The sequence below is a fragment of the Mesoplodon densirostris genome, chromosome 7 (assembly GCF_025265405.1).
Source record: "Mesoplodon densirostris isolate mMesDen1 chromosome 7, mMesDen1 primary haplotype, whole genome shotgun sequence".
NCBI classification, from domain to species: Eukaryota; Metazoa; Chordata; class Mammalia; order Artiodactyla; family Ziphiidae; genus Mesoplodon; species Mesoplodon densirostris.
The window spans coordinates 88,796,029-88,823,727 of record NC_082667.1 but is presented as its reverse complement, the minus strand read 5'-3'; the positions used below and the strand labels follow the sequence as shown (position 1 = coordinate 88,823,727).

General features: G+C 39.0%; 1 protein-coding gene and 1 pseudogene across 1 annotated transcript in view; both read right to left on the bottom strand.

Moving 5' to 3' along the window:
* Positions 1 to 27,699, bottom strand: part of LOC132494370 (large ribosomal subunit protein eL21-like) — a 171,403-nt gene that overhangs the window by 129,621 nt on the left and 14,083 nt on the right. The gene's annotated exons all lie outside the window — the stretch shown is intronic.
* LOC132494225 (3-hydroxyisobutyrate dehydrogenase, mitochondrial-like) overlaps positions 2,379 to 27,699 on the bottom strand; it is a 37,023-nt pseudogene continuing 11,702 nt past the window's right edge.

The following is a 27,699-nucleotide window of genomic DNA, read 5'->3' as shown; positions in this document are numbered from 1 at the left end:
GAAGTATATTTGATTCTTTCCTGTGCACTTTGGCTGCACAAGCTCTAACCACAGTTTCCGTAGGGACCATCAGTGCTCCCTAAGAATGCCAATGCAGTGTTCCGTCCAGTTAGTGGGGTGCAGAGACCACTCAGAATGCTGATGCTTTCCACAAAGGAGATGGGGCTAGGGAGGCAAATGCAATCAGGGAGTATTACCTCTGTCTTGTGTGCCTGCTACAAAACAGTGTCCTCTCAAGACTACTCTATCCCTTCTTTGCTTTATACGTGTATGTGTAAGTTTGTGTAGGTAAGCTTTACAAGTCTCTCATAAGAGAAAACTGAAAATGCCCAGGAAAAAGACAAAACTGCTTCAACAGAGAAAGGTCTCTCTGTTCCAGTTGACGAGGATATAGAGTTAATAACAGGAAATATCCATCCCCTGAAACTGTAGGAAACATGGATGCTTCCACAATTTACTCAAAGTCTCACTGACCAGGCTGTAATTTTAATTATTATTTCTTATGATTATGGTAGATAAAAAGTCTCAGTAGTATGCTAAAACTCTTTAACACTTGTTGACCTTTTTTCTTGATAGCTTTCCTCCTGCCAGGCTCCAGCTAACAGTAGCAGTAACAGATATCCAGATCTTAAGAGGATAGAAGTATAATGGTGCACTGAATATGGAAAGGAAGAACCAGTAATGGTTCCTATACATTCATAACGCGAATCAGCATCAAACTAAGGAAAAAAGCTTCCCCAAGAAGAAGTTGACAGCAAATAGTTTCGCCTCTTAATGCACTGAGGAAACAACTTTGAAGTTATCCGTAGCCACCGCTTCTGAAGCGACCAGTAGCTTTGCAACTATTAGTTTACTTGTATTAGATTAATTTATATTAGAGTTTATTTAATGTAATTGCTCACAAATTTTAAACCATTTTGTAGAGTAGTGTTCTGTATCTGTTTAAATGAAATGCTTTCCTAAGCTCAAGATCAGTGTTTTTATGTTGTGTAAATTATGAAATTACTGTGGAATATCTGGTAAACTTGATAGGAAACCCCAGATGTCAGCACTTTGCTGGGCAAGATTTAAAGTGGCCCACACCACTAACCCTCATCAGGAGCAGTAGCAGTGGGCTAAGTCATAAGGGCACGCCCATCCATTACATTCACCCAGGATACCGTGAGTGAGAATCAAAGGGCAGTCAGAGACCTCTACGCTCAGATTCCACTGCCAAGAAATGGCCTAAGTCAGCTCTTGTTGTTGAAGAAAATAACCCTTTAGGAATCAGACTGAATCCTATTTTAAGTTTTAGAGGAGGAAGGATACTATTTAAACATTGATGAAATGTGCCTCTCTTTTTTTATCAGCATAGAAATTTATTGGAATTCAAAAGAATATGGTTATATTTAGCATAGTGTAATAATGATCTAAAGCACGTATCATCGCTGGCTCTGAAACAGTTCTAAAGATGTCATTCTTTTGAAGTAAAAAATATGCAGTAAAAATGTACAAGGAAGCAAAAATATGAAAAAAAACAGTTTGCTGAGTATGGGAAGTTGTTACAAGAGGGGCACACCAAGATAATTGTAACAGAGTCCAAATTACATAACATGCAGCAAGGAGTTCTCTTGCTTTAACAACTCCTAGAAAATAAACCAGTAATCTCAATGCAAGAATATCACCACTGGGATAACAGGACAAATTTTCTGAGGCACACAGGTAGTAATTCACTATACTTCCCCTTTCTCTAATACCTTTTCTCACACCAATTTCTTTTCTTTCCTCGAGGATAGATTTTATCCTGTTGAAAACAATTTTAGTTTTATTTGTAAAGTGGAGTAAATAATATCCTGAGTGAAGTAGGCAGCGTTTTAGCTGAAGATGCTCAGGAATCAAACTTTTGAAAAAGGCCAATCAGCTAGCTAGCTAGCAGTTACCATCAGTGGCTTGCAGAAAAAAAAATTACAGATGATGTTTGTTAAATAGATAAAAAGAATAAGCAGTTTAAAATGGGTGAAAAATCCCAGGATCTATTGTGACCTAGACCAGAGGTCCCTAACCTTTTTGGAACCAGGGACCGGTTTCCTGGAAGCAAATTTTTCCAGGGAGGGGAGGCGGGGTGTGTGGGGTTCAGGCGGTAATGTGAGCCATAGGGAGCGGCAGATGAAGCTTATAGCTGGCTTGCTTGCGACTCACCTCCTGCTGTGCAGCCCAGTTCCTAAGAGGCTGTGGACTGGTACCCGTCCGAGGCCAAGGGGTTGGGGACCCCTGACCTAGACACTCAAAAGCAGACAGTTGACCTTTGATTAAGCCCATTTTCCTGTGGAGTGAGCCATAAGGGGCTCCAAGACACAGTTTGGTTTCAATGTTTCAGTGTTCACAGCCAGAGGGCAAACTCAGAATGTCTCCTCCTCTTGCAAAAACTGGACCACGAATGAGAAGTAGCCCTTCACGCACAACATCCCTGCAGATCTGATGGGCTTGACTGCCCAGAAGGATTGGGCTCTTCGTGCTGGTAGCAGAGCCTCATGCTAATCCCAGATCCTTAGCCATGAGTGTTGCTCCAAATCCGCCCTGATAGTAATTAGCCAGGTGAACTCCATCCATCACCCCAGGTACAGGATTGTAAGTGTAACTTGACCAACATCATCCTAAGCTCTTATTTAGGATTTTAGCCAAGAGTTTTGGGTCAAGCCCTAACCTGAGTCCCAGATTCATAGCTTCAGCAGTTCCAATCCTACTAATAGCTAACAGCAAGTGTTTGCAGATCTTCAAAGCCTGGCCAGTCCCGACAGCTCCACGATGCACCACATGGGAGCCCATGCACCACAGCAGCTCAACCCCTCCCATCCTAAGTGTGAGGTTGCCAGACCGAGCCGTTCCCACACCACCAGAAACAGGGGCATCCGAGAAAACTGCTCCCATTTTCTCAACTTCTTTGGCCAATTCTCTCAAAACCATAGGATCAACAGTACTGGAATCTATTAATAGTCTTTCTTCACTTTTTTTTGAATTCCATTTGCTCCAGTATAAGCTTCTAGCGCACTGATGCACTGTAATAATTCTGTCACCTTTTTCGGCTACATCCGCTGCAGAAGACACTACCGGGTTCACTTGCATCTAGCAGCTCTTTGCATGCATCAGGGAACACATCAGCAATAGTGAGTGGCTAGCCATGTTTCAAGAGCTCTTTTGCCATTGGATTCCCCACGTTGCCTACTCCAATGAATCCAACTGGAGTCTTGGAAGCTACTGACCTAGATAGAACACAGCGCTTCAAGGCTGGCCACCGACGGCTGCTGTGGACGACTCCCTGTACCAGAGGCAGGAGGTGGCTCCACGGAGACGGAAGGAGGCTGACACGTTGCCCGCGCCCCTCCTTCCCACGGTGACCTCCTCGACTCCCGGCTCACCCACTGGCTGCTATAGGGTGTGTGGTGCGGAGGGCCGGCTCGGCTGTGGCGATTCTTAATACCTCTTTGGTACTAGGTTACACATACAATTTCACCTAGTGAGCGATTTAACAGAAGGAATTTTTTTCTACGGCATTTTTGTGGCACGGCAGATAGAAGCGAGGTCACTATTTCTTTGAAAAACTGAACTAAAAATTTATAGAAAGTCATGATTCATTCTACAAATATGCTGAGTCAAAGAAATGTGGAAATTGATGCGATGGAGGAAGAGCGCTAGACTTCCCTGATGCTCAACTGGGACCTTTCTTCTGGTGTCAGAACATGGTTGTGTAACTCCTGTAATCCCAGTGGATTTTCCAAAAATTCCAGAATCTTCAGATTTTGGTAGCCCCTGTTTACTGCCTTTGCCCCCCCATGCCAAACCCCCACCCCACCCTGCACACATTTATTTTTTGCCCGTTGTCCTCCGGGGGGCTTTATATAGTTATTGCAGCAGTTTGTTAGACTACTGACCCCCAGTGAAAATGCCCCTCTCCCCCGTTTTCTCACCCTGTGTAGTTTTGTTCCACCTTGACCTGGGTTTGGTCACATGACTTGCTTTGGCCCAATGGCATATCAAGAGCTGAAGCTTGGAGAGTACTCGTGCTTTAGGGCTTGTCCTCATGGAAACCTGACATGTTAGGAAGCCTGGCTAACCTAGTGGAGAATAGGCCCAGGCCACAGCCAGCACCAATGGCCAGACATGTGAAAGCAACCAGCCCCAGTCCAGCAACCAGATGATGGCAGCCTCAGGAGTCACCTCAGGTGAAAGCAAGACAGATCCACCCAGGGGATCCCAGCCCATTCTGCTGATTCACAAATTGTGAGGAGATAAAGTGCCTGCTGTTTTAAACCACCAAGCTTAGGAGTAGTTCATCACACAGGAAGAGATATAACTATCTTCACTGTTAGATTATCTTCCCATTTTATACCATGTTTCCCCTCAAACGACTGTTCCTTTATCCAAGATTCTAGAAAAGAAATAACAACTGATGAGGCTGACAGAGCCTTAACATTTTTTAAAAGCTTTATAAACTTTTAAAATAACTATGTTAAAAAAATCAATATTTATTTGATCACAAAATTATTTTCTTCAGTTGCCTTAAGAAGTAATGCAGAATTGCACTAAGTTTATAAATCTGGAGGCTCTAAAAATGTGTTATTCCTTGGATTCAAGTCCTAGTGTACTTTATGTGGGCATTCACGTTTGCAAAATGATTCCAGGAAATTTGCGATTTCATTTTACAACTTTGGCCTAAGGAGTCTTATGATATTTTACCTGAGAAAAATAATACATTAATTCCACTTTCAGCTATTAAACCCATGGCTTCCTGTATTTTCTAAATTCCCTATCAGTAAAGAAGACTACGTATAGCGTACAAGACTGTCATGATTAGGAGGAAGGTAGTACAGAAAGAGCCTGTCAAATTAGGCATTGCCCAGTCCTGTCAGTATACTAACGTGGGGAGCCACAGGCAGCTTGAAGCCTGGAAAAAAGACAGATACAATGTAATGATTATCCTAAGGATCCGGATAATGAGTCCTATGATTTTCTTTTAAATATTAATGGCAGAGGATTCTGGGGAAATGATGGTGGCTACAGAGAAGATTTTTATTCCTGAATATGCCACCCCTCCCCTCAATACACAAGCCCCCACCCCCACAAAGAAGAAAGAAAAGCATCTAGAATAGCAAGATCAAAAACCCACAGACAACATCTACAACAAGGTGTCCACATGAACTGCAACATACAGACAGGTAGGAACAAATCAACAACAGGAAAAAGACCTACATATGTGTATCCCAAGGTGTGTGGGAGGAAGATGAGGGAAGGACTCTCTCTCTCTTTCAGGAGAGCCAAAGGTTACTATGGTTCAAGAACTCACTGAGATTGAAAAACACTGAGAAGAGCGACAGAAACCAGGAGTGAACGTTGCAGGCTCCACTTTGCAGCTGAGTGCAAGAACTTTGAAATGTTCTGAGGATGCCAAGTGTTCTGGGGTCTGTGAAACCTTGACACCTATCAAACCAAAGCACCATTCCAGAACAAACCCCCATACTCAACAAGGACAAGAAAGAGGAGCCCTGGGTAAATGGGCAGAGGAGGGCCAAGGAGGAAGATTTTAGAAATTTTAAGGTCATTTTTAAAAATTATGTTGTGAAAATAATAGAAGATAGTGAGCCCTGGAGTTCTGAAGCTAGAAATTATATTCTGATCTATGATTCCCTCCTAAAGTGGAAACTTATTTCATTTAAAAAGGAGTGACAGAAGAGTATTCCACTCACATCCTGTAGAAAATCAGTGAGAAAAAAAAAGAAAAAAGAAGGGTGAAAAGAAAGTTCCAGCAAATCCTGAAAACGTGACAGAAAGACACGTCCACAGAACAAATGAAATTTATTGCCTGATATTGCGGAAAAAGTAAAAGAAATTTTAAAAGGAATAGAAACTGGTTTTAAGAAAAACATAAAAGAAATTAGAAAAAATCAGAAATGAAGTGATTGGAGAATAGCAAGATTTGAAAAGGTGAAAAAATTCAGTAAGTAATTTGTTTAAAAAAAATCATGTCTCGAGAGAAGGTTAAACTAGAAGGAACACAAGTTTGAATAAACACAGTGGATAATGCCTCCTTGGAGAAATAGCTGATTTCAAATCCAGCATAAGAAACGAACTACATGTTCCTGTTACACCTTGTCGTACAAGAGAGCTGGGAAGACTTCAAAGACTACTGTGGTTGTGTGGAAAGGACTCAGGAGCCAACATGAACAGGATCCGTGAACCTAAGAGGGGACCATCTCTGCATCGATATTTATAACAACCTCACTGAAAACAACAACAAAGAAAGAAAATACCTCATTAGTCATCTTCGGAAGCTACTTTGCAGTCAACCTTTCTCTCTCCTGTTTTTTCTTTTTTTGTAAAACTGGTAAATAAAATAAAAGAAACATTTATTCTTCCTTTCCTAATTAAACTGTAACTCAGGGCAACCAAGTAGTTGATGAAATAATGTTCTAGCTAGTAAATGAATAATAATCTCATTAGTAGAATATCACCATTTGGTACCCTTAAGAAATTAATGGATCTAGACATTGATCATTAATGGCTGCAACGTCACAGTAAGACAGACACTTTATAGTTCCTTTTGGAATTCATCAATATTATCTATGAAGTAAACTTGACAAAAAATCACACCTGAATTATGTCAGTGCTCTAGATCTATCTACCAACTGACAGTAAATACATGGGCCAAAGGAGCATGATAAATATATAAGCATAAAGGGGATGCAATCAGCATAATCCAGACAGTTGGGAACCCTACTGGATGAATGCTTTGAATTCAATGACAAACACTTGCAAGAAAAATGAGCAAATTGAGTTCTTTTAAACCTATACTTTAAAAGAAATTGTGTTTGGATCAGCAATCAAATAAATAATGGTTATTAAAATAAAAATACATTTATAGGACAATCAAGGAAACATGAACTGACTGGCTATTTGTTGATATTAAGGAATTATTATTATTTGCGGATGTGTGATAATGACACAGTTGAGCTTAAAAAGGGCAGTTCTTGCATTTTAGAAATATGTATACTGACGTTTTCACTGGGAAAAAGAAACCTGGGATTTGCTTTAAAATTGCTGGGGATTATGGCGGTAGTAGTCAGAGAGGATGTAGGGAAAATATATTGGCCTGAAATTGACATTTGATGAGAACAACTGATGAAAGCTTCTACTTCTTTCTTTTTACTTCTGTAGATGTTTGAAATCTTCCATACTAAAACATGTTTTATAAATGTAGATGGCTTGCAATTTGCTCTTCTGAGCTCTCAGAAGGCAAAAAGCCATTCTTAAATTAGGAGCTTTCTTCTCTAGCCAAGAATTCTAATGATAATTGTGTCCCAACTGGCCAGTGCACTCAGAGTGCTCTGAGATCTGTTGGTGGAAGAAAATAAAGAAACTCTTTAGTCTTAGAAGAAAACAACAAAGAGTAAAGGCTGCTGCTAGGTCTAGGGCAATAGTGTAGTATCAGCATAAGGCAAAATATTAGTTTCTTCCAAAATCCACTTGTTACTACTGTGTATACTTTTGCAGCAAAATACCTTTTCTACATTGTCAGCATTAAAGTAAATTTACTATTTAGGTGGCATTTAAATTATCTTATGCTCAAAGCCTAGAAAGAATCCCCTAGGCTGAAATGACATTAAATCTTATTTTGGCCATTGTAGTGTATTCTCCAGTCCTACTTGCTTTGTCTATAACTGTCCTAAAAAGGTGTGAGGAGATCTGCCAATATTAATGCCAGGATTCAAAATGAGTTCTTTGCAGCTTGCTTCCTTCAGGATCTTCTGCCCTCAGACCCATGTATTTACTTAATGCCTCAGATTACTGTATATGTCACATCTTTCCAACTAGAAGACAAGCTCCTTTAAGGGCAGTGACTAGTCTCATCAACATCGAATTTACTCCAACACCAGTGCTTTCAAAATGTGTGTTGCTTAGTATATGTCTGACCATAAGAAGTTATAGAAACAATTCTACTCTAACTAAATAATACTACTACTACTACTATTTCTACTACTACTGCTAATAAAATGTATGAAATAGAGTATACATGGGAAAATAAAGATAACACTGGAAATCCCAGACTATAAAATGAATGATCCCAAAGCCACTTGCCAATCCATTGACTGTAAACAGTTACTTGTGAATTGGTCAACGTTTAAATGCATAATTGAGAGAAGGGTTAAAACAAATTTTATTACCAAAAAACACAATTTTTATACCTACAATTTTTGAACTCAACTAACCTGTAGTTTTAACAGAAATAGATGAGATTCAAAGTATTCATTCAGGTTCCTAAATGATCCATTCCCTACCTTTCCTTATGAAACAATCAGTTATAACTCTAATAATTTGTCAAGGATTCACCAATCTCTACTTCCTTTATTTTCCAAGGTTTGGTATCATTACAAAATCAAGTCCTTTGGCGGAATTTAATAGTTTCAAAATCCCTCATCAGTATTATTCACTGGGATAAAATAATATGAAAATTTAACAAACACTGACTATGTGCTGAGAAATGATCCTTCAGTGATTCACTCCAGGTGGAGACTAGCATTCAGGCTGCACCTGAGGTAGAACTTGAATTCCAAAGTGGACCTTTAAACCACAGCTCAGCTTCTCTTTTTAAAACCATCAGAAATAAGCCTGTTGCCTGACCTTTGAGATTCTGCAAAGAGACCATATTTACATCTTTTGTCTCTTTTAACTTCCCTAGTCCCCTTCTCTACTTTCAGAATAGTGATTCCCAGATAAGTACAATGAGTTCAAACAGTGTGGTTAAACGGGTAATTAGTCTGCTCTGCAGCCAAGTTACTCACAGAAGAAATAAGTTGGCTTTCACAGTTGTTAGTTTCTTCCTGGGCTTTGTTTAGAGGGGTCTCAGCTCAAGCAAGCAGCCTGTCAGCAGCCTGAAATAACTCTGTGGAAATCTAATGGCATATATGTAAAATATGTCTATGAAACCTTTTATTCAATCTTAGATCCATAATTTTACTACTTCTTTAGGCCTGGAAAAGGATATTCAGCTACAAAAGGACAGAAAAGAAAATGTGTATAATACCTCATGCCCTCCTCACACCCTAGAACCTTATTTTACCCCTGTTTCATCAGAAAATGATGTATGCTGTAAGAAACATTTTTTTAATTATTTGATCAAATATTTAAGTGCACTAAGTCTCTGTATTTATTAAAGCAAATATAGTTACCTTTCTGTCCCTTTCTAAAAGAAAGCAAAAGATACAGTTCTTTTTTCTTAAGACTCAGGGTTTATGGATATTAATTATCACACTATATTGACACCCAGACATGTTTATAGGAGGCTTTTGAGACATACAGAGCTAGTTATTCCCATACCAAATGGCACTTCTTTTTCCTCTGCCTTCTGCTTGTATTTTTTCTGTTGTGATTATATCCTACTGAGGCTGCTACATCTCTTTGTTTGATTTGAGGTTCTAAAGGTAAGACTGTATAGTCTCCTTTTTACAGAATAATAATGGGTTTTATGACTGTTTGCCTTCAGAAGCCTCCTTTTCCACTCATTCTCATTTCATATCTGTGGTGAGGTGTCTAAAACAGATGAGTTAGTTCTGAACTGGTGATATATAAATCAATTATTATTTGATTCATATTCAAAGCAGCTCCTCCTAAAATAGTGGCCTTCCTGCCTGTGGGATGTAGTCTAACCTACTGCCTGGATCTACACCCACCAACATCCATATTTTGTCTATTGTTACCTTGGACACTTGTAGGAACTGAGTGAGTTTCTGTTTCTATAGTGTCCATTGACAGACAAATGAATAAAGAAAATATGGCACATATGTAGAATGGAATGTTATTCAGCCTTAAAAAATAAGGGAATCTTGCCATTTGCAACAACTTGGATGAACCTTGAGGGCATTATGCTAAGTGAAATACTCAGAGAGAGAAAGACAAACACTGCATAATCTCACTTTTACGTGTAATCTAAATACGCTGCTCTCACAGAAACCGAGTAGAATGGTGGCCGTCAAGGGCTGGGGAGTGGAGGAAATGGGGAGTTGTTGGTCAAAGGGTATAACCTTCCAGTTATAAGATGAATAAATCCTGGGAGTCTGATGTACAGCATGGTGACTACAGTTAACAACACTATTGCATACTCAAAAGTTTCTGAGATAGTAGATCTTACATGTTCTCATAACACACACACACAGGTAAATTAATTGTGTAAGGTCATGGATGTGTTAACTAACCTTATTGTGGTAATCATTTTGCAATATATACATGTATCAAATTATGATGCTGTACACCTTAAACTTATACAGTGTTACATGTCAATTACATCTCAATAAAACTGGAAAGAAGAAAAAGATTCACATGGAGAAGGGTGAGGCTGGTAGAAAAAAGCCACTGCCTTGAGCAGTACCGAGGTGGGCGGAAAGCCATGGGGCTCCATTAGCACTGCTGGGGAGGCTCTGTTCCCACGTGTGGGGAGGGGGTAGGACAGCACAGCTGTGATCCTTATTGCAGACCCTAGGCAGCCTCAGGCAACTTTTCTAAGTTAGATGCTGAAAACCAATAAATGAAATTATAAGGAAGAATTACATAAATGCCTTTATTCTACTTCTGGTCCTCTTGGCAACCTTTTCCATCTAAAAGCTGCGCCCTGCAGTTCTCAAAGCAGGAACATTAACATGGACCAGAAGTTTCCAAACTTTTCATCCTCAACCCCTACACCAAAAGAAAAGTTGAAATTTTATGACCCCTAGTATAGGAAGTATCTTGTGTGTTTTTAATATTTATCAAGAGAACATTTAACGGTTACCTACTATGTGCCAAGAGAAAATAAAAATAAGACACAGACTTTAAATGCAGACTTTGTTCCGGTATTATTCTTCCTTTTAACTTCAGTATAAGAACTATTGAGCTATTTGCTGTCCCAGTAAGGGGATAAGCAGACGATTACAGAATCCTGTGATCTCTTCCCAAGTTTGCAACTATAGGGTTGGTCCTAGAATTGCTCAATAACTTTGTATTTTGATTTAAGGGGAAACTAAAAGAACTTCCTGTCCCAAAGTAACTCTGCTTTGCGGAGACTGGAGGTGCCGTGCAACTGACTCAAGATGCTGTTTATTTGTTTAAACAGTTAAATAAGTAGTTTCTATTGAACAAGTGAGCACAAATTTTCACAACAGTACCTACCCCATGACATAACTCAGACAAAAACTCTGAGGGAAAGGAAAACTATATGGGCAAAAAGTCCAGGTTCCATCCACTGTACATGGGATATTGATAGGCTTGTAAAACTTACAGAGGTACCTGGGGGTACCCAGGAACCCTGGGTATTTAGTATACAGATCAGCAAAGGATGGTGGAAAATAAGACGACACCAGGTCAGGGGACAAATTAAGCAGGTGAAGCTGGTCCTTTTTATTCTTTTCCCTTCTGATACACCACTGCTCGTTCATGTCCAGAATATGTTCTGTATCCTCAGTAGACCTACACACACACACACACAGAGACATGTGTGTAGCACACAAACATGCATGCATGCATGCGTGTACACATACATGGAGTCCCCAGTCTTCTCAGTTAAAATTCAGATTGTAGTAACTAAAGAAAATGTATAATGCCCTATATTTTATAGATTTTAAAAATACTTGCACTTTAAGAGAAAACTTTTAATGTCTGAAAAGCCCTTCTGACGAAGGAAGTTATTTCTGATATTGGAGGTTGACAGTTTCACAGAGAAAACTTCAGGAGCACAGAGACATGCCTGACCCTCTCCCCACGCACCATCTGGGGAGAATTCACCAACATAGAGGCTCAATCCCTCTGCTAAGTCAAAATCAAGTATACCAACATCATTATTTCACAGAGAATACCCTACCTCATGTTAGGCATTCATATGTATTTTATTTGTTGAAGAGAGGAAGAAGATATAAAGGAGGGAATCATCCGAAATTACAGAGTACACCATTTAAGTCAATATAGATATTTAAATTTAAGGTAAAATTCAATGATAATTTGAAATTATATGTGGAGTATTATTTACTAAAGAATATTTTGCAAAGTTCAACTCCTATTTTAACTTATATTTTCAGAGAAGGTATTTGGTCCAAATGAAGAATACCTTCAATCATTGTTCTTTTATTGCAAGCAAAAAAGGATTTATACTTCTTTTCATGAAATATGGTTGTTTGACAACAGAAGGATAAATATTTTATATTTTTAGAAACAACAGTTAGGCTACTGATATTCTTAATTAGTTTTAATAAATATGAATGCTTCTTATCATCTACTCTTTAGCTTGTACCTGAGGAGTTGAATACCTCCGGAAAGATATGTGCTCCAGACCCGTAAATATGCAGTTCACAGAGTCCACCACCAGAGGGCAATAAAGAAGTCAAATCTTGAAACCATGGAGTGAAAATAGTGGGAGTTTAAATAAAAGCAACATTTCACAGTATGCTTTTCTGACCAACGTTATAGCTAATAACTTAATGGATTGTATGTACATGGATTCTGAAAAGTCAGCAGCACACTTCACTGGTCAATTTCTATGATAAGGGGAACATAATTGGAGTGTAGAAAAACAGTATACTTACATCTTAAAATTCCACCCCTACAGAATCTACTACTCACTATTGAAAAATGGTAAGAAGAATAGCTTTCTGTGTCTCAGTCACCAGTTAACATTTTCAAGAGTAGAATTTATCTTCCTATGATTCTCAAATACACAGGAAAAATGCATATCTAGGACAATGGATAAACTCTATATGACATGTGAAAATAATTCTTCAAATGGAAAAAGTAAAAGATCTACAAGGAACAGTTTTATATGCATTAGTGTGGATATATACATAAAGAGGCTCTAAGAAACATAAAAATCACTTCCAGGAAGTAATTTTAGGTAGAAGAGAATTAACATGGATGAGGAAGAAAAGAAAGTTGGTTTTAAGATAGTTTCATTTACTTGTTTTTTTTGTGTGTTTATTTATTTGTTTTATTTATTTGGTCTTTGGAATATAAGGAAACAGTGGCTTTCACATCCGTATCCCAGTGGAACAAAGGGACCGAGGTCTATACTGGAGCCCAGCCATTGTTTGACTAGCTTGTAATAATACTGGTGAAATACAGCCAAATCATTTGAACTACAAGCATCCTCTCTGACAATAATCTTAAGACATCAACATTATAAATTAAAGAAAGGAAAGAGAGAATACTGTTTTCTTTAGTGAGAAAATACAGATTCTGGATCAAATCAATAATGTCAGCAAACCTCATGGCTATAAAATATTCTGCTGCCTATCATTTAGATCATGCCTCTAGAAGAGGGAAACTGGGTGATCATTTCCCCAGATTTTATATTTAATTCAAATATTTTAGATAAGAGGCATCTCTAGTAAAACACTGTATCATTGATTTTTTCCAAAATGAGAGCTCACAGGAGTTCCTCTTTCCTTCTCAAATACATATGGGGAAATGGAGGTGGGTGTGGGTTAGAGGAAATATCTAAATAGAGCATAGTAATCAACAGTTTGTTTTTTTAAAATTGACATTTCTATTTAAATTGTTTCCAGAGACAGGAACACACAGAGACAATTCCATGTGACAACAGTGGAAGAGACCAGAGTGATGCAGCTGCAAATCAAAAAATGCCAACACCAGTGATTGATGGCCACCACCCACCAGAATCTGGTTAAGACAAAGAAGGATCCTCCCCTTGAGGCGTCAGAAAGAACATGGCCCTCTCAACACTCTGAGTTTGATCTTCTGGCCTCTAGAGCTGTGATAAAATACATTTCTGTTCTTTTAAGCTAACAAGTGTGTGGTATCTTGTTATGGTAGCCCTAGAGATAACAGTATTTGATTCCTGAGATGGCAACTGTATTCTGACTATGTAATGACTATTCCAAGATGATCAACAGACACAAAGATAAAGAAAGGCAAAACTGAGACTAAGCCCAGTTCTTTTTATTCCCAGAATAATAAATGATTTTTTAATTAATTTAGATCTCTTTGTCTAACCTCTCTGCTTTTCAAAAGACTATGTGCGACCAATCAAGTATTAATATGTTATACTTTCATTTTAATTCATCTCAAATTATTTCTAATTCCCCTTATGAGTTCTTACTTGACCCATGAATTATTTAGGAATATATTGTTTAATTTCCATTTGTGATTTTCAACACATTTTTTTCTGTTAACGATTTCTTATTGCATTCTGTTGTCATCTGAGAGCACTCTTTGTATTGTTTATATCCTTTAAAATATACTGAAATTTGTTTTATGGCCTAGCATATAGTATATCCATATGCATTTGAAAAGAATGTATATTCTGATGCTGTTGGGTGGAATGTTTTATAGATGGCTGTTAGGTCTAGTTGATTGATAATGTTGTTCAAGTTTTTTTAATTTTCTTGTTGATTTTCTGTCTGTTCTGCTATTGAAAGAAAGGTATTCAAGTATCCAACTATTATTGTAGAACTGTCTGTTTCTCTTTTCCGTTGTGTCGATTTTGCTTCATTGTATTTTGAAGTTCTGTTGTTAGGTGCATATAAGTTTATAATTATTATACATTCAAGATGGTATAATCATTTTAGCAGTTTAAAATATCTTTGTCTCATGGACTTGAGGATATGGGGAGGGGGAAGGGTAAGCTGTGACAAAGCGAAAGAGCGGCATGGACATATATACACTACCAAACGTAGGTAGATAGCTAGTGGGAAGCAGCCGCACAGCACAGGGAGATCAGCTCGGTGCTCTGTGACCGCCTGGAGGGGTGGGATAGGGAGGGTGGGAGGGAGACGCAAAAGGGAGGGGATATGGGAACATATGTATATGCATAACTGATTAAATTTGTTTAAAAAATAAAATAGTGAAAAATAAATAAATAAATAAAATAAAATATCTTTGTCTCTAGTAAAAATTTTCGTCTTAAAATATATATTTTTCTGATATTTTCTTAGCCACTCCAGTTTTGTTGTTGCTGTCTTGTTTTGTTTTGTTGTTACTGTTATGGTATATCTATTCCAACCCTTTTACACTTCACTTATATATTTTTTTGACTCTAAAGTAGGTCACTTTCTTGTTGATGTTATATACATATGTAAATGTATATTACATTCAAAAATTACATATATAATAACAAATTATGGCAGACTTTGAACTGGACCTTTTATTTTTTTCGATACGCGGGCCTCTCACTGTTGTGGCCTCTCCCGTTGCAGAGCACAGGCTCCGGACGCGCAGGCTCAGCGGCCATGGCTCACGGGCCTACCCGCTCTGCGGCATGTGGGATCTTCCCAAACCGGGGGACGAACCTGTGTCCTCTGCATCGGCAGGTGGACTCTCAGCCACTGCACCACCAGGGAAGCCCTGAACTTCACCTTTAAATGAGTATGATTTAGACAGTAGAGCTTCCCTACCAAATGCAAATAACTCACTTGAACTCTCTTTTTTGTAAAGAACAGACCAATTCTTCCAAGGGGAATTCTTGAACTCATTAGATATGTGATATTCATTATAATTCGTTGCATTTAACACCACAGAAAAGACTTGGTCAAAGGCTATTTTACTCTTTTCTTCCTCACTGGATGATTAGCTAGGTTCATTTTTAAATGGAAGATATACTCTAGATATTTAAATGTAGGGCATCTCTTCCTTTCAAATCTCAGAAAGAAAGGTGTGCTTCAGTTTCCCTGCAGAAAGCTCTAGTATCTTGCCCCCCTTTTGAAAGAGGAACTAATCCTGCTTTCTCTATTCTTCTTTGTCTTCTTCCCTTCATCAGCAATGAGCCTCTTTATCATTTTTGTCAGCCCAAAGAATAATTTTTCTCTTTCCAGGCCATTCAAAAATTGTACACTACAAAGTAAACGGAAAGAGCTTTATTTATAAAAATAAAACAGCTATAGCATTAGTTCTTAAAGAGTATAAAACTTTGATCCCTCATTCCAAAAAAAAGTCTTGTTAGCATTTAGGGTTCAATGAGAGGCAGTACACAAAAATGTTTTGGGGACTCATTTGACATCTTTACTAAACGGTTTGAATTCATAATGGTGAATATCAGACATATTTGTGTTAGGCAATTAAAATTAAATTATATCTAGACGTATTTTAAATGACCACATTAACATTAGCAAGTAATCTTAGAACTCATCTTGAAAGTAAAAGGTACTTTTATACTTTATAATGAAAAAATCAATAAAATGTGCCTTTATGCAGAGAAAATGTAATTATAATACCAATTAATGTTAACTGGTCACTTTTTATTGAAGTAGATTTGACATACAATATTATGTTAGTTTCAAGTGTTCAATATAGTGATCCAACATCTAAATATATTTGAATTGGTCACCATGATAAGTCTAGTAACCATATATCACCATACAAAATTATTACAGTATTATTGACTATATTCCTTATGCGGTAGATTGCATCCCCAAGACATTTATTTTATAACTGGAAATTTGTACCACTTAATCCCCTTCACCTATTTCTCTCAGTCCCCTATCCCCCTTCCCCTCTAGTAATCACCAGTTTGTTCTCTGTATCTACAAGTTTGTTTCTCTTTTGTTTTCTTTGTTTTAGTTTTTAGATTTCACATATGATTGAAATCATACAGTATTTGTTCTTCTCTGTCTGACTTATTTCACTTAGCACACCTAGTACTCTAGGTCAATCCATGTTGCTGCAAGTGAAAATATTTCATTCTTTTTTAGGACTAAGTACTATTTCATTATATATGTGTGTATATATATACCACATCTTCTTTATCCATTCATCTATTTATGGACACTAGTTTCTTCCATATCTTGGCTAGTATAAGTAATGCTCCAATGAACAGAGGGGTGCATACATCCTTTCTTATTAGTGTTTTTGTTTTCTTTGGATAGATACTCAGAAGTTGAATTGTTGGATCATATGGTAATTCTATTTTTAACATTTGGGGGATCCTCTGTACTGTTTTCCATAGTGGCTGCACCAATTGACATTCCCACTAACAGTGCACAAGGGTTCCCTTGTGGATGATGGCCATTCTGACAGGTGTAAGGTGATAGCTCACTGTGGTTTTGATTTGCATTTCCCAGATGATTAGTGATATTGAGCATCTTTTCGTGTGTCTTTTGGTCATTTGTATGTATTCCCAAAGCAATGTAACCCCTATCAAAATACCAATGGCATTTTTCACAGAATTAGAACAAATAATCCTAAAATTTGTATAGAATCATCCAAACAAACAAAAAACCTCCAATAACCAAAGCTATATTGAGAAAGGAAAACAAAGCTGGTGGTATGACATGCACTGATCTCAGACTATACTACAAAGCTATAGTAATCAAAACAGTATGGTATTAGCATAACAACAGACACATAGGTCAGTGGAATAGAATAGAGAGCCCAGAAATGAACCCACAGTTATGTGATCAATTAATCTACAACAAAGGAGGCAAGAACATACAATGAAATAAAGACAATAAATGGTATTAGGAAAATTGGACAACTACTTGCAATAGAGTGAAACTGAATTATTTCCTTATACCATACATAAAAATAAACTTAAAATGGATTAAAGACTCACATTTAAGACCTGAAACCATAAAACCCCTAGGAAAAATACATTGACATCGATCTTAGCAATATTTTTTGGGGGTCTATCTCCTCAGGCATGGCCCACAGAAGTAAAATTAAACAAGTGTCATTATATCAAACTGAAAAGCTTTTGCAGAGAGGAGAAAACCATCACAAAATGAAAAGGTAACTTACTGAATGAAAGAGTTTTTCAAATGATATATCTGATAAGGAGTTAATATCCAAATTATCTAAAGAAATCATACAATTTAATATCAAAAAAACCCAGATATTCCAATTTAAAAATGGGCAGAGAACCTGAACTGGTCACTTTTTAAAGTGTTCGATACAGTACTTAGATGCATTCTTTTTTCATCAGCCTTGAATATCAATACTCTTAACAACTCCGTTTATAAATGAAGAAATTAAGGAATGGAGAGATAAATGACTTGTCTAAGGTACAAAGCTTATTACAAAAAAGATTATACTAAACCAGACCTCTGATTCAGATTCCTATACTTTAATCATTATGGCTTACTGCAGAAGATCAGAGACAGAATTTGACATTGAAAGCTTAGATTCCAGTTTTTAATGAGACTTCTTCACCATGCCTTTATGTCTAAGGGAAAAAATTCTGGTCTGTACTGCCATTAATGGTAATACTGCCTTAGAGAAATGTTCTGGAGGGAAAGGATATTATTCAAATTTATTTTTAAAGTTTTTTTTTTTGGTTTGACTTTGTTTCTTAGTTTTCTCATGCTAGGATGGGAGGGCAAACAAAACCTAAACTAACAATACCAACTATACGTGTGTGTGTGTGTGTGAGTGTGCCTGTACTTATAAGTATGAAAATACAACTTACAAGCAAAGGCAAGGCCAGAATCTATAAGGCTAAGGATTTTGACTTTATCTTAGATGCAAGAGAAAGCAATTAAATGAAAAGATAGTTGTGTAGATACTAGGCTGTTCAAGTAGAGCAAAGGAGAAATGGTAGTGGCTAAGATGGTGGCAATGAAGATGAAGAGAAACATTATATAAGTGATGAGAGAGAGAGATGAGATTCCAGAGGACCTAATGATGCACTCTATGCAGAAAGTGAAGAAAAGGAAGGAATTGAGGACCATTCCCAGGTTTTTGCATTGAGTTACTTTTTGTGTGAATCATGGCACCATTCACTGAGGAAGAAAAGATTTGCAGGATGGGACAGTTTGGAAGAAGGAATAATTGAAGTTTCATTTTAGACATCTTAGTTGTAGAGACGTCAAGCAGTGTTCCTCATATTTCTCCAATGAAAAGAATCACCTGAGGATCTTATTGCACATATGGATTATCACCTTTTCTGCTAGAACTTCTGGTTTGGTAGTCTGAGTTGAATACAAAGTACTGGATTTTCTCACACTGCAGAAGAAAAAAAAAACACACTGAAGGAGGTGGGAAAGAGCTAACCTAAGTAACTTTGGAAAATAGTATTTTAATATACTGTAATTAACCATGCCCAATATATACTGAAAGGCTAAAGACAAGAAGAAATGTACACAGAACCCGGAGGAAGATGGCGGAAGAGTAAGACACGGAGATCACCTTCCTCCCCACAGATACATCAGAAATTCATCTACACGTGGAACAACTCCTACAGAACACCTACTGAACGCTGACAGAAGACCTCAGACCCCCCAAAAGGCAAGAAACTCCCCACATACCTGGGTAGGACAAAAGAAAAAAGAATAAACAGAGACAAAAGGACAGGGACGGGACCTGCACCAGTGGGAGGGAGCCGTGAAGGAGGAAAGGTTTCCACACACTACAAGCCCCTTCGCGGGCGGAGACTGCAGGTGGCGGAGGGGGAAAGCTTCGGAGTAGCGGAGGAGAGCACAGCAACAGGGGTGTGGAGGGCAAAGCGGAGAGATTCCGGCACAGAGGATCGGTGCCCTCAGGCACACACCAGCCCGAGAGGCTTGTCTGCTCGGCCACCGCGGGGGGGGGGGGGGGGGGGGGGGGGCGGGGCTGGGAGCTGAGGCTCGGGTATCGGGTTTCAGTCGAAGCGCAGGGAGAGGACTGGGGCTGGCGGCAGGAAGAGAGCCTGAAGGGGTTGGTGCACCATGGCTAGCCCGGAGGGAGTCCGGGGGAAAAAGTCTGGAGCTGCCGAAGAGGCAAGAGACTTTTTCTTCCCTTTTGTTTCCTGGTGCGCGAGGAGAGGGCATTAAGAGAACTGCTTAAAGAAGCACCAGAGACGGGCGCGAGCCGCGGCTAAAGGCGCGGACCCCGGAGACGGGCGTGGGACGCTGGGGCTGCTGCTGCCGCCGCCACAAGGCCTGTGTGTGAGCGCAGGTCACTGTCCACCCCGCCTTCCGGGGAGCCTGTGCACCCCGTCACTGCCGGGGTCCCGGGACCCAGGGATGGCTTTCCCGGGAAAGCGCACGCAGCGCCTCGGGCTGGTGCAACGTCACGCCGGCCTCTGCCGCCGAAGGCCCGCCCTACACTGCGCGCCCCTCCCTCCCCTCTGCCTGAGTGAGCCAGAGCCCCCGAATCAGCGGCTCCTTTAAACCCGTCCTGTCTGAGCGAAGAACGGACGCCCTCCAGCGACCTACGCGCAGAGGCGGGGCCAGGTCCAAGGCTTAGACCCGGGAGCTGTGAGAGCAGAGAAGAGACAGGGAAATCTCTCTGTGCAGCCTCGGAGGCAGCGGATTAAAGCTCCACGGTCCACTTGATGTGCCCTGCGTCTGTGGAGTGCATGAATGGACAGCGAATCATCCCAAATTGAGGAGGTGGACTTTGAGGACAAGATTTCAGACTTTTCCCCCTTTTCCTCTTTTTACAACGAATTATCCCAAATTAAGGAGGTGGACTTTGAGAGCAAGATTTCAGACTTTTCCCCCTTTTCCTCTTTTTACAACGAATTATCCCAAATTGAGGAGGTGGACTTTGAGAGGAAGATTTTCGATTTTTCCCCCTGATCTCTTTTTGTGAAGGTGTATGTGTATGCTTCTGTGTGAGATTTTCTCTGTATAGCTTTGCTTCCACCATATGTCCCAGGGTTCTATCTGTCCGTTTTTTTTTCAATAATTACTTTTTAATTTTAATAACGCTACTATATTTTATACTTTATTCTATTTTACTTTACCTGCTCTTTTTTTCCTACCTTCCCTTCCTCCCTCCCTCCCTCCGCCCCTTCTTTCTCTCTTTCTTTCCTTCCTCCCTCCCTCCCTTCTTCCTTTCACTCTTTTTCTTTCCTTCCTCCCTCCCTCCCTCCCTCCTGTCTGTCTTTCCTTCCTCCCTCCCTCCCACCCTTCTTCCTTTCACTCTTTCTCTTTCCTTCCTCCCTCCCTCCCGCCTGTCTGTCTTTCTTTCCTTCCTCCCTCCCTTCTTCCATTCACTCTTTCTTTTTCTTTCCTTCCTCCCTCCCTCCCTTTTCTTTCTTTCCGTGCTTCCTCCCTCCCTCCCTCCTTTCTTTCTTCCTTCCTTTCTTTCTCTCTCTCTTTCTTTCTTCTACTAATTCTTTCTTTCTACTTTTTCTCCCTTTTATTCTGAGCCGGGTAGATGAAAAGCTCTTGGTGCTGCAGCCAGGAGTCAGTGCTGTGCCTCTGAAGTGGGAGAGCCAACTTCAGGACACGGGTCCACAAGAGACCTCCCAGCTCCACATAATATCAAGCGGCGAAAATTTCCCAGAGATCTCCATTTCAACACCAGCACCCACCTTCAGTCAACGACCAGCAGGCTACAGTGCTGGTCACCCTATGCCAAGCAACTAGCAAGGCAGGAACACAACCCCAACCATTAGCAGAAAGGCTGCCTAAAAACATAATAAGGCCACAGGCACCCCAAAACACACCACCAGACATGGACCTGTCCACCAGAAAGACAAGATCGAGCCTCAACCACCAGAACACAGGCACCAGTCCCCCCCACCAGGAAGCCTACACAACCTACTGAAACAACCTTAGCCACTGGGGACAGACACCAAAAACAACGGGAACTACGAATCTGCAGCCTGCAAAAAGGAGACCCCAAACACAGTAAGAGAAGCAAAATGAGAAGACAGAAAAACACACAGCAGGTGAAGGAGCAAGATAAAAACCTACCAGACCTAACAAATGAAGAGGTAATAGGCAGTCTACCTGAAAAAGAATTCAGAATAATGATAGTAAAGATGATCCAAGATTCTATTTCCAAGATCCAAAATCTTGGAAACAGAATAGACAAAATGCAAGAAACAGTTAACAAGGACCTAGAAGAACTAAAGATGAATCAAGCATCGATTAAAAACACAATAAATGAAATGAAAAATACTCTAGATGGGATCAATAGCAGAATAACTGAGGCAGAAGAAGGGATAAGTGAGGTGGAAGATAAAATAGTGGAAATAACTGATGCACAGCAAAATAAAGAAAAAAGAATGAAAAGAACAGAGGACAGTCTCAGAGACCTCTGGGACAACATTAAACGCACCAACATTCGAATTATAGGGGTTCCAGAAGAAGAAGAGAAAAAGAAAGGGACTGAGAAAATATTTGAAGAGATTATAGTTGAAAACTTCCCTAATATGGGAAAGGAAATAGTTCATCAAGTCCAGGAGGCACAGAGAGTCCCATACAGAATAAATCCAAGGAGAAATACGCCAAGACACATATTAATCAAACTGTCAAAAATTAAACACAAAGAAAACATATTAAAAGCAGCAAGGGAAAAACAACAAATAACACACAAGGGAATCCCCATCAGGTTAACAGCTGATCTCTCAGCAGAAACTCTACAAGCCAGAAGGGAGAGGCAGGACATAATTAAAGTGATGAAGGAGACAAACCTGCAACCAAGATTACTCTACCCAGCAAGGATCTCATTCAGATTTGATGGAGAAATTAAAAACTTTACAGACAAGCAAAAGCTGAGAGAGTTCAGCACCACCAAACCAGCTTTACAACAAATGCTAAAGGAACTTCTCTAGGCAAGAAACACAACAGAAGGAATATACCTACAATAACGAACCCAAAGCAATTAAGGAAATGGGAATAGGAACATACATATCAATAATTACCTTAAATGTAAATGGACTAAATGCTCCCACCAAAAGATACAGATTGGCTGAATGGATACAAAAACAAGACCCATATATATGCTGTCTACAAGAGACCCACTTCAGACCTAGAGACACATACAGATTGAAAGTAAGGGGATGGAATAAGATATTCCATGCAAATGGAAATCAAAAGAAAGCTGGAGTAGCAATTCTTATATCAGACAAAATAGACTTTAAAATAAAGACTATTAGAAGAGACAAAGAAGGAAACTACATAATGATAAAGGGATCGATCCAAGAAGAAGATATAACAATTGTAAATATTTATGCACCCAACATAGGAGCACCTCAATACATAAGGCAAATACTAACAGCCATAAAAGGGGAAATCGACAGTAACACACTCATAGTAGGGGACTTTAACACCCCACTTTCACCAATGGACAGATCATCCAAAATGAAAATAAATAAGGAAACACAAGCTTTAAATGATACATTAAACAAGATGGACTTAATGGATATTTATAGGACATTCCATCGAAAAACAACAGAACACACATTTTTCTCAAGTGCTCATGGAACATTCTCCAGGATAGATCATATCTTGGGTCACAAATCAAGCCTTGGTAAATTTAAGAAAATTGAAATTGTATCAAGTATCTTTTCCGACCACAATGCTATGAGACTAGACAACAATTACAGGAAAAGATCTGTAAAAAGTACAAACACATGGAGGCTAAACAATACACTACTCAATAACGAAGTGATCACTGAAGAAATCAAAGAGGAAATAAAACAATACCTAGAAACAAATGACAATGAAGAAAGGACGACCCAAAACCTATGGGACGCAGCAAAAGCAGTTCTAAGAGGGAAGTTTATAGCAATACAATCCCACCTTAAGAAACAGGAAACATCAAGTAAACAACCTGACCCTGCACCTAAAGCAATTAGAGAAAGAAGAACAAAAAACCACCAAAGTTAGCAGAAGGAAAGAAATCATAAAGATCAGATCAGAAATAAACGAAAAAGAAATGAAGGAAACGATAGCAAAGATCAATAAAACTAAAAGCTGGTTCTTTGCGAAGATAAACAAAATTGATAAACCATTAGCCAGACTCATCAAGAAAAAAAGGGAGAAGACTCAAATCAATAGAATTAGAAATGAAAAAGGAGAAGTAACAACTGACACTGCAGAAATACAAAAGATCAGGAGAGATTACTACAAGCAACTCTATGCCAATAAAATGGACAACCTGGAAGAAATGGACAAATTCTTAGAAATGCACAACCTGCCAAGACTGAATCAGGAAGAAATAGAAAATATGAACAGACCAATCACAAGCACTGAAATTGAAACTGTGATTAAAAATCTTCCAACAAACAAAAGCCCAGGACCAGATGGCTTCACAGGCAAATTCTATCAAACATTTAGAGAAGAGCTAACACCCATCTTTCTCAAATTCTTCCGAACAATTTCAGAGGAAGGAACACTCCCAAACTCATTCTACGAGGCCACCATCACCCTGATACCAAAACCAGGCAAGGATGTCACAAAGAAAGAAAACTACAGGCCAATATCACTGATGAACATAGATGCAAAAATCCTCAACAAAATACTAGCAAACAGAATCCAACAGCACATTAAAAGGATCATACACCATGATCAAGTGGGGTTTATTCCAGCAATGCAAGGATTCTTCAATATACGCAAATCAATCAATGTGATACACCATATTAACAAACTGAAGAAGAAAAACCATATGATCATCTCAATAGATGCAGAGAAAGCTTTCAACAAAATTCAACACCCATTTATGATAAAAACCTTGCAGAAAGTAGGCATAGAGGGAACTTTCCTCAACATAATAAAGGCCATATATGACAAAACCACAGCCAACATTGTCCTCAATGGTGAAAAACTGAAACCATTTCCACTAAGATCAGGAACAAGACAAGGCTGCCCACTCTCACCACTCTTATTCAACTTAGTTTTGGAAGTTTTAGCCACAGCAATCAGAGAAGAAAAGGAAATAAAAGGAATCCAAATTGGAAAAGAAAAAGTAAAGCTGTCACTGTTTGCAGATGACAAGATACTATCCATAGAGAATCCTAAAGAGGCTACCAGAAAACTACTACAGCTAATCAATGAATTTGGTAAAGTAGCAGGATACAAAATTAATGCACAGAAATCTCTGGCATTCCTATATACTAATGATGAAAAATCTGAAAGTGAAATCAAGAAAACACTCCCATTTACCATCGCAACAAAAAGAATAAAATATCTAGGAATAAACCTACCTAAGGAGACAAAAGACCTGTATGCAGAAAATTATAAGACACCGATGAAAGAAATTAAAGATGATACAAATAGATGGAGAGATATACCATGCTCCTGGATTGGAAGAATCAATATTGTGAAAATGACTCTACTACCCAAAGCAATCTACAGATTCAATGCAATCCCTATCAAACTACCACTGGCATTTTTCACAGAACTAGAACAAAAAATTTCAAAATTTGTTTGGAAAAACAAAAGACCCCGAATAGCCAAAGCAATCTTGAGAACGAAAAACGGAGCTGGAGGAATCAGGCTCCCTGACTTCAGACTATACTACAAAGCTACAGTAATCAAGACAGTGTGGTACTGGCACAAAAACAGAAAGATAGATCAATGGAACAGGATAGAAAGCCCAGAGATAAACCCACGCACATATGCTCAACTTATCTTTGATAAAGGAGGCAGGAATGTACAGTGGAGAAAGGAAAGCCTCTTCAATAAGTGGTGCTGGGAAAACTGGACAGGGACATGTAAAAGTATGAGATTAGATCATTCCCTAACACCATACACAAAACTAAGCTCAAAATGGATTAAAGACCTAAATGTAAGGCCAGACACTATCAAACTCTTAGAGGAAAACATAGGCAGAACACTCTATGACATAAATCACAGCCAGATCCTTTTGGACCCACCTCCTAGAGAAATGGAAATCAAAACAAAGATAAACAAATGGGACCTAATGAAACTTCAAAGCTTTTGCACAGCAAAGGAAACCATAAACAAGACCAAAAGACAACCCTCAGAATGGGAGAAAATATTTGCAAATGAAGCAACGGACAAAGGATTAATCTCCAAAATTTATAAACAGCTCATGCAGCTCAATAGCAAAAAAACAAACAACCCAATCCAAAAATGGGCAGAAGACTTATATAGGCATTTCTCCAAAGAAGATATACAGACTGCCAACAAACACATGAAAGAATGCTCAGCATCATTAATCATTAGAGAAATGCAAATCAAAACTACAATGAGATATCATCTCACACCAGTCAGAATGGACATCATCAAGAAATCTAGAAACAATAAATGCTGGAGAGGGTGTGGAGAAAAGGGAACACTCTTGCACTGCTGGTGGGAATGTGAATTGGTACAGCCACTATGGAGAACAGTATGGAGGTTCCTTAAAAAACTACAAATAGAACTACCATATGACCCAGCAATCCCACTACTAGGCATATACCCTGAGAAAACCATAATTCAAAAAGAGACATGTACCAAAATGTTCATTGCAGCTCTATTCACAATAGCCCGGAGATGGAAACAACCTAAGTGTCCATCATCGGATGAATGGGTAAAGAAGATGTGGCACATATATACAATGGAATATTACTCAGCCATAAAAAGAAACGAAACTGAGCTATTTGTAATGAGGTGGATAGACCTAGAGTCTGTCATACAGAGTGAAGTAAGTCAGAAAGAGAAAGACAAATACAGTATGCTAACACATATATATGGAATTTTTAAAAAGTGTCATGAAGAACCTAGGGGTAAAACGGGAATAAAGACACAGACCTACTTGAGAATGGACTTGAGGATATGGGGAGGGGGAAGGGTAAGCTGTGACAAAGCGAAAGAGAGGCATGGACATATATACACTACCAAACGTAAGGTAGATAGATAGTGGGAAGCAGCCGCAGAGCACAGGGAGATCAGCTCGGTGCTTTGTGACCGCCTGGAGGGGTGGGATGGGGAGGGTGGGAGAGAGGGAGATGCATGAGGGAAGGGATGTGGGAACAGATGTATATGTATGACTGATTCACTTTGTTATAAAGCAGCAACTAATAAAAAAAAAGAAATTACAAAAATATTGAACTTCTTAGTAAATTTATTTTTCACACGTGTACAGGTTAATGATTTTTAAATATTTTATGTGTATTCCAGAATTGAGCAAATGAATAAATAGACTGCAAATAATGAGAATCAGGTTTCTAATTGTTTTTTTGTTTTTTTGTTTTTTTTTGTGTGTGGTACGCGGGCCTCTCACTGTTGTGGCCTCCCCCGTTGCGGAGCACAGGCTCCGGACGCGCAGGCTCAGCGGCCATGGCTCACGGGCCCAGCCGCTCCGCGGCATATGGGATCCTCCCAGACCGGGGCACGAACCCGCGTCCCCTGCATCGGCAGGCGGACTCTCAACCACTTGCGCCACCAGGGAGGCCCTAGGTTTCTAATTGTTAAAGAAAAGAGTTACAAATAAGGAAAGGGTAAGGGAGGCTAGAATAAACCCTGTGGTGTTGGATTGGAATCAAGGTATCAATTTGAATTTATGTATCAATTTGAAGTTATATATATATGTAGATAGACAGATGATAGATAATGTGTGTGTGTGCACACGTGTGTGTGTATACACACACACCCAGATAGATAATATGAAAATAGAGATACTTGTATATTTTTATGTATTCGTATATATATTTTTAGCTCTCTCTGATGAAAACACAATGAGGTAGCTTGGATAGTGATAAATCCACCTCATACCAAGATTCTGGTTTCTGAATACCATTATTAATGCAAGGAACAAGAACTCCATGGAGAAATGACTGATTCAAGGCTGAGACAGAGGAAAGTAAAAGATGGGTCTGGAGCATTTTGTGGTGTCAGAAAATAAGATATTACTTCAAAAATTGTATGGCCATGTAGGAAAAATATAGGAGACAGCTGGAAGGAGTACCAGTGACCAAATATGGAACACTTTGAGAAACAAAACTATTAATGATAGTAATAAATTTTAACCCGTAGAATAAAATAAATATCCACAAGTTCACACTGATGTATGTATATATATGAACAAATAACCAGATAA